This window comes from Rissa tridactyla, unplaced genomic scaffold (genome assembly GCF_028500815.1).
Source record: "Rissa tridactyla isolate bRisTri1 unplaced genomic scaffold, bRisTri1.patW.cur.20221130 scaffold_63, whole genome shotgun sequence".
Classification (NCBI taxonomy): Eukaryota; Metazoa; Chordata; class Aves; order Charadriiformes; family Laridae; genus Rissa; species Rissa tridactyla.
In genome coordinates this window covers 419414-426913 of record NW_026529841.1, presented here as the reverse complement: position 1 = coordinate 426913, position 7500 = coordinate 419414, and positions in this window count along the sequence as shown.

Below are 7500 nucleotides of genomic sequence, written 5' to 3'. Positions count from 1 at the left end.
CTCGCGCACACGTGCGCGCAACACAGACGCGCCGACGCAGACGAGCGCCCCCCCCCCACCTCCCAGGCCAAGACCCCTCACGAGTGGCAGACACGGGCACACACCCAGCCCACCCACACCCACCCCGCGCCGCCCCACGGCCGCCCCACAACTCACCCACAGGCAGGGACCCGACTGACCCTCAAGGACCACACAGGCCTCCGGGACCCCTCTACCCGCCAAGGCAGCCAGGCATCTGGGTCACATCTGCCCCACAAGTACTGCACCCGCGCTGCCCCATCGCTGCCCCGCAAGTTCTCCCCGAGGAATGGCGGGCCTCAGGGCCCGCCGTCTCCCCCCAGGGAAGACAGGCCTGCGGGTGCCCCCGGCCCCACAGCTTCCCCACCAGTGCCCCACAGCAGCCTTGCAAGTGCTCCCCGAGGAACAGCAGGCTTCTGGGTCACATCTGCCCCACAAGTACTGCCCCCACGGCTGCCCCACGGCCGCCCCGCAAGCGCTCCCCGAGGAACCGCAGGCCTCTGGGCCTGCCGTCTCCCCCCAGGGAAGACAGGCCTGCGGGTGCCCCCGGCCCCACAGCTTCCCCACCAGTGCCCCACAGCAGCCTTGCAAGTGCTCCCCGAGGAACAGCAGGCTTCTGGGTCACATCTGCCCCACAAGTACTGCCCCCACGGCTGCCCCACGGCCGCCCCGCAAGCGCTCCCCGAGGAACCGCAGGCCTCTGGGCCTGCCGTCTCCCCCCAGGGAAGACAGGCCTGCGGGTGCCCCCGGCCCCACAGCTTCCCCACCAGTGCCCCACAGCAGCCTTGCAAGTGCTCCCCGAGGAACAGCAGGCTTCTGGGTCACATCTGCCCCACAAGTACTGCCCCCACGGCTGCCCCGCAAGTGCTCCCCGAGGAACAGCATGCCTCGGGCCTGCCGTCTGCCCTCAGGAAAGACAGGCCTGCGGGTGCCCCCGGCCCCACAGCTTCCCCACCAGTGCCCCACAGCAGCCTTGCAAGTGCTCCCCGAGGAACAGCGGGGCCTCTGGGTCACATCTGCCCCACAAGTGCTGCCCCAGTGCTGCCCCACGGCTGCCCCGCAAGCGCTCCCCGAGGAACCGCAGGCCTCTGGGCCTGCCGTCTCCCCCCAGGGAAGGCAGACATGTGGGTGCCCCTGCCCCCACAGCTGCCCCGCAGGGCCCCACAGCTGCTCCACAAGTGCTCCCCGAGGAACAGCGGGGCCTCTGGGTCACATCTGCCCCACAAGTGCTGCCCCAGTGCTGCCCCACGGCTGACCCACAAGTGCTCCCTGAGGAACCGCAGGCCTCTGGGCCTGCCGTCTCCCCCCAGGGAAGGCAGGCCTGCGGGTGCCCCTGGCCCCACAGCTTCCCCACCAGTGCCCCACAGCAGCCTTGCAAGTGCTCCCCGAGGAACAGCAGGCTTCTGGGTCACATCTGCCCCACAAGTGCTGCCCCACGGCTGCCCCGCGAGTGCTCCCCGAGGAACCGCAGGCATCTGGGCCTGCAGTCTGCTTCCAGGGAACTCAGGCCGGCGGGTGCCTCTGGCCCCACAGCTTCCCCACCGGTGCCCCACGGCTGCTCCGCAAGTGCTCCCCGAGGAACAGCATGCCTTGGGCCTGCCGTCTCCGCCCAGGAAAGAGAGGCCTGCGGGTGCCCCTGGCCCCACAGTTGCCCCTCCAGTGCTCCCTGAGGAACAGCGGGCCTCTGGGTCACATCTGCCCAACAAGGGCTGCCCCACAGCAGCCTTGCAAGTGCTCCCCGAGGAACAGCAGGCTTCTGGGTCACATCTGCCCCACAAGTACTGCCCCCGTGCTGCCCCACGGCTGCCCCGCAAGCGCTCCCCGAGGAACCGCAGGCCTCTGGGCCTGCCGTCTCCCCCCAGGGAAGGCAGGCCTGCGGGTGCCCCTGGCCCCACAGCTGCCCCGCAGGGCCCCAGAGCTACTCCACAAGTGCTCCCCGAGGAACAGCGGGGCCTCTGGGTCACATCTGCCCCACAAGTGCTGCCCCAGTGCTGCCCCACGGCTGCCCCGCAAGCGCTCCCCGAGGAACCGCAGGCCTCTGGGCCTGCCGTCTCCCCCCAGGGAAGGCAGGCCTGCGGGTGCCCCTGGCCCCACAGCTGCCCCGCAGGGCCCCAGAGCTGCTCCACAAGTGCTCCCCGAGGAACAGCGGGGCCTCTGGGTCACATCTGCCCCACAAGTGCTGCCCCAGTGCTGCCCCACGGCTGCCCCGCAAGCGCTCCCCGAGGAACCGCAGGCCTCTGGGCCTGCCGTCTCCCCCCAGGGAAGGCAGGCCTGCGGGTGCCCCTGGCCCCACAGCTGCCCCGCAGGGCCCCAGAGCTGCTCCACAAGTGCTCCCCGAGGAACAGCGGGGCCTCTGGGTCACATCTGCCCCACAAGTGTTGCCCCAGTGCTGCCCCACGGCTGCCCCGCAAGCGCTCCCCGAGGAACCGCAGGCCTCTGGGCCTGCCGTCTCCCCCCAGGGAAGGCAGGCCTGCGGGTGCCCCTGGCCCCACAGCTGCCCCGCAGGGCCCCAGAGCTGCTCCACAAGTGCTCCCCGAGGAACAGCGGGGCCTCTGGGTCACATCTGCCCCACAAGTGCTGCCCCAGTGCTGCCCCACGGCTGCCCCGCAAGCGCTCCCCGAGGAACCGCAGGCCTCTGGGCCTGCCGTCTCCCCCCAGGGAAGGCAGGCCTGCGGGTGCCCCTGGCCCCACAGCTGCCCCGCAGGGCCCCAGAGCTGCTCCACAAGTGCTCCCCGAGGAACAGCGGGGCCTCTGGGTCACATCTGCCCCACAAGTGCTGCCCCAGTGCTGCCCCACGGCTGCCCCGCAAGCGCTCCCCGAGGAACCGCAGGCCTCTGGGCCTGCCGTCTCCCCCCAGGGAAGGCAGGCCTGCGGGTGCCCCTGGCCCCACAGCTGCCCCGCAGGGCCCCAGAGCTGCTCCACAAGTGCTCCCCGAGGAACAGCGGGGCCTCTGGGTCACATCTGCCCCACAAGTGCTGCCCCAGTGCTGCCCCACGGCTGCCCCGCAAGCGCTCCCCGAGGAACCGCAGGCCTCTGGGCCTGCCGTCTCCCCCCAGGGAAGGCAGGCCTGCGGGTGCCCCTGGCCCCACAGCTGCCCCGCAGGGCCCCAGAGCTGCTCCACAAGTGCTCCCCGAGGAACAGCGGGGCCTCTGGGTCACATCTGCCCCACAAGTGCTGCCCCAGTGCTGCCCCACGGCTGCCCCGCAAGTGCTCCCCGAGGAACCGCAGGCCTCTGGGCCTGCCGTCTCCCCCCAGGGAAGGCAGGCCTGCGGGTGCCCCTGGCCCCACAGCTGCCCCTCAAGTGCTCCCTGAGGAACAGCGGGCCTCTGGGTCACATCTTCCCCACAAGTGCTGCCCCACAGCTGCCCTGCAAGTGCTCCCCGAGGAGCCACAGGCATCTGGGCCTGCAGTCTGCTTCAGGGAACGCAGGCCTGCGGGTGCCTCTGGCCCCACAGCTTCTCAAACTCTGCCCCACGGCTGATCCGCAAGTGCTCCCTGAGGAACCGCAGGCCTCTGGGTCACATCTGCCCCACAAGTACTGCCCCAGCGCTGCCCCATGGCTGCCCTGCAGCTGCTCCTCAGGGAATAGTGGGACTCCGGGCCTGCCTTCTCCCCCCAAGGGAAGACAGGCCTGCTGGTGCCCCGGCCCCACAGCTGCCCCGCAGTGCCCCACGGCTGCCCCGCAAGTGCTCCCCGAGGAACAGCAGGCCTCTGGGTCACATCTGCCCCACAAGTACTGCCCCAGCCCTGCCCCACGGCTGCCCTGCAGGTGCTCCCCAGGGAATAGCGGGTCTGTGGGCCTGCCGTCTCCCCCCAGGGAAGACAGGCCTGCGGGTGCCGCTGGCACCACAGCTGCCCCACCAATGCCTCACGGCTGCCCCAGCTGTGCCCCCCGGCTGCCCCACAAGTGCTCCCCAAGGCACCCAGGCGTCTGGGTCACATCTGCCCCACCCCAACTGCGCGCACACCGAGGCACTTGCACACGGGTGCACCATCTCCCCCGCCCCTTCCCATTCCCCCCTTCGCCTCTCACCCCCCCCAGCAGGCCTCTCCCCCAGCCCCAAAGCCCCGTCTGCCGCCGCACGCACACGTGCACACAACACCCACCCCACCCCCTCCAACGGGCCCGAACCTCTCGCGTGCGGCAGACGCAGACGCAGACAGAGCGTCTCCCCCCAAGCCCCGCTGCCGCCACCGAATTACCACCCACCCCCCCGCCACACCCCGCTGTCCCCCTTCACCCCCCCCTCCCCCGCCTCTATTCACCACCCGGTTCACTGCGAATCCGGCCGCCCCCTCCCCACGCTGCCCTCGGGCAGGTTTGCCACCCCCCCCCACCCCGCCCCGGCAAGGACGGCGGGAGACTTTAGGACCCAGCGGAGTCCCTGCCGGCTCCGTGCCCGGGCGGGTTAAGGGATTCCCGGTGGCGAGCGGGGATCTAACCCCGGCTGCCGAGTCTCTACCCTGCCGCGCCCCTGGCCCTGGCCGTGCCCGTGCCCGTGCCCCGGCGCTCCCGCCTTCCTTTCTCAGCCGCTCGCTCGCTCGCTCTGCTGCGCGCCTGCCCGCCCCTGCCGCGGCTGGAGAACCCACTGAACCCCCCCCCCCCCCCGCCCCCGCCCCCAGCACACACAACGCCCCCCCCCCCCCCCCCCCCCCACCTTACCGACCCAAAACCTACTCCGAAAAGAGGCACCGCGTGCCTGCCGCCCTCTCCCCGGCCCACCTCTGCGCCGTGCTCCCCGCCCGCTCGCTGCCCGCTCTCGCCTGCCTCTGCACCGGCACCCCTTCCCCGCCGCTGCCGCTTGCCGGGCAGTGGTGTGCTCGCGCGCCCGCGCAGGGCGCGAAGCCGCGGACCGCCACGCCCCACCCCCACCCCCGCCCCCGACCTGATCCGGGTCAGGGTGGCGGCTCTGCCACTGGCGCTTAAATCACGAACAAAAAAAAGTTGAAACTTAGTTTTTCGCCCACCCCAACCCCTCCCCCCACCCACATACCCCCCCCCTCGCCCGACAGCCCCCCCCCCCCCCGCCCCCCCCCGCCGGGACGATCCGGGTCAGGCTGGCGGCTGTGCCAGTGACGCTAAAAACGTGAACGAAAAAAAAAGATCAAAATTATTTATCACCACCCGGTGATAAATCAAATTATTTATGAGCCCCCGGCCCCCCCGCCGCCCCCCCACCCCCCCACCCCCCACCTGCCCGCACGCACTTGTTGGAAGGGAGGACCCGGGTCAGGCTGGCCGCTGTGCCGGTGACGCTTAAATCATGAACGAAAAGAAAAAACAAAAATATCACCCCCACCCCACACCGGCTGCCCGGTGTGCCCGGCTCCGGGGACCGGCTCGGCTGCAACTTCTACCCGCCTCCGGGGATAGGCGGGCAGGTCTACTTCGCTCCGGGAACCGGACCGGCTGTCAGGTCTACCCGGCTCCGGGGTCCGGGTCGGCTGTCAGGTCTACCCGGCTCCGGGGACCGGATCGGCTGTCAGGTCTACCCGGCTCCGGGGACCCGACCGGCTGTCAGGTCTACCCGGCTCCGGGGACCGGATCGGCTGTCAGGTCTACCCGGCTCCGGGGACCCGACCGGCTGTCAGGTCTACCTAGCCCCGGGGACCGGGTCGGCTGTCAGGTCTACCCGGCTCCGGGAACCGGACCGGCTGTCAGGTCTACCCGGCTCCGGGGTCCGGGTCGGCTGTCAGGTCTACCCGGCTCCGGGGACCGGATCGGCTGTCAGGTCTACCCGGCTCCGGGACCCGGACAGGCTGTCAGGTCTACCCGGCTCCGGAGACCGGATCGGCTGTCAGGTCTACCCGGCTCCGGGGACCGGATCGGCTGTCAGGTCTACCCGGCTCCGGGGACCGGATCGGCTGTCAGGTCTACCTCGCTCCGGGGTCGGTATCGGCTGTCAGGTCTACCTCGCTCCGGGGACCGGGTCGGCTGTCAGGTCTACCCGGCTCCGGGGACCCGACCGGCTGTCAGGTCTACCTAGCCCCGGGGACCGGGTCGGCTGTCAGGTCTCCCCGGCTCCGGGGACCGGATCGGCTGTCAGGTCTACCCGGCTCCGGGGACCGGATCGGCTGTCAGGTCTACCCGGCTCCGGGGACCGGAGCGGCCGTCAGGTCTACCTCGCTCCGGGGTCCGTGTCGGCTGTCAGGTCTACCCGGCTCCGGGGACCGGATCGGCTGTCAGGTCTACCCGGCTCCGGGGACCGGGTCGGCTGTCAGGTCTACCCGGCTCCGGGGACCGGATCGGCTGTCAGGTCTACCCCGCTCCGGGGACCCGACCGGCTGTCAGGTCTACCTCGCTCCGGGGACCGGATCGGCTGTCAGGTCTACCCGGCTCCGGGGACCGGATCGGCTGTCAGGTCTACCCGGCTCCGAGGACCGCGTCGGCTGTCAGGTCTACCCGGCTCCGGGGACCGGATCGGCTGTCAGGTCTACCCGGCTCCGGGGACCACCTCGGCTGTCAGGTCTACCCGGCTCCGGGGTCCGGGTCGGCTGTCAGGTCTACCCGGCTCCGAGGACCGCGTCGGCTGTCAGGTCTACCCGGCTCCGGGGACCGGATCGGCTGTCAGGTCTACCCGGCTCCGGGGACCACCTCGGCTGTCAGGTCTACCCGGCTCCGGGGACCGGACCGGCTGTCAGGTCTACCCGGCTCCGGGGACCGGATCGGCTGTCACGTCTACCCGGCTCCGGCGGTACTTAGTGCCGGAGTGGCCGGGTAGACCTTGTGTCCGGAGCACGCACTTCCAGCCGCCGAAGGGGTCGCTGTTTTTCGTTACCTCCAGTTGTGTCATCGTAAGAGGCGGCGTGTTTGGCGCGCCTCCCCGGTGGGCAGTGCCTGCGCTCTTGAGGCCGTCCGGGGGTAGAGACGTGATTTTCCGTATATGGGAGGGAGTACTTACTCGGCTCCTAAGGGCTTCCAGCGCGAACGCGCATCCTGCGGGCTGACTTCCCGCTGAAAGCAGAGGTGAGGGGCGGCACCTCTGGCTACTCTCCTGGCAGACACGCGTGCATTACCGAACGAAATTTGTTGCTCCGGGGTAGGCGTCTCCCCGCTGGGCAGGGCGAAGAGCGGTGGCCGGCGGCGGTCACCGGCACTTTCGAATGCCGGAAGACCGGGGGAGACAAGCCTGCCGCGGCTTTCCCCCGGTCCTCTCGTGCTCAGTCCCCAGGGAACCGTGCTCCCGAGCGGGTGGACGGCGGCAGCCTCCCGCTCCCCCCCGCATTTTGCCTGATCCACACCCGCAGCCAGCGCCCGCTGAGGCGTTCACCCAGGGGCGCGCCGCGGAGGCTCCACGCCGGACCTCTCGCAGACGTCGCCTCCTCGCTCGCACGCAGGGCCCCGCGTCTGTCTGGCCGTCCACCCCCGGGTGGCGGTTGGCGCGCGCGGCTGTCGGCTGTCCCAGGACTGTGGCCGTGGGGCCTCGGGAGCGCTCTTTGCTCCCCCTCGATTCTCTTGCTTTTCTCTATCACCGATCGTTC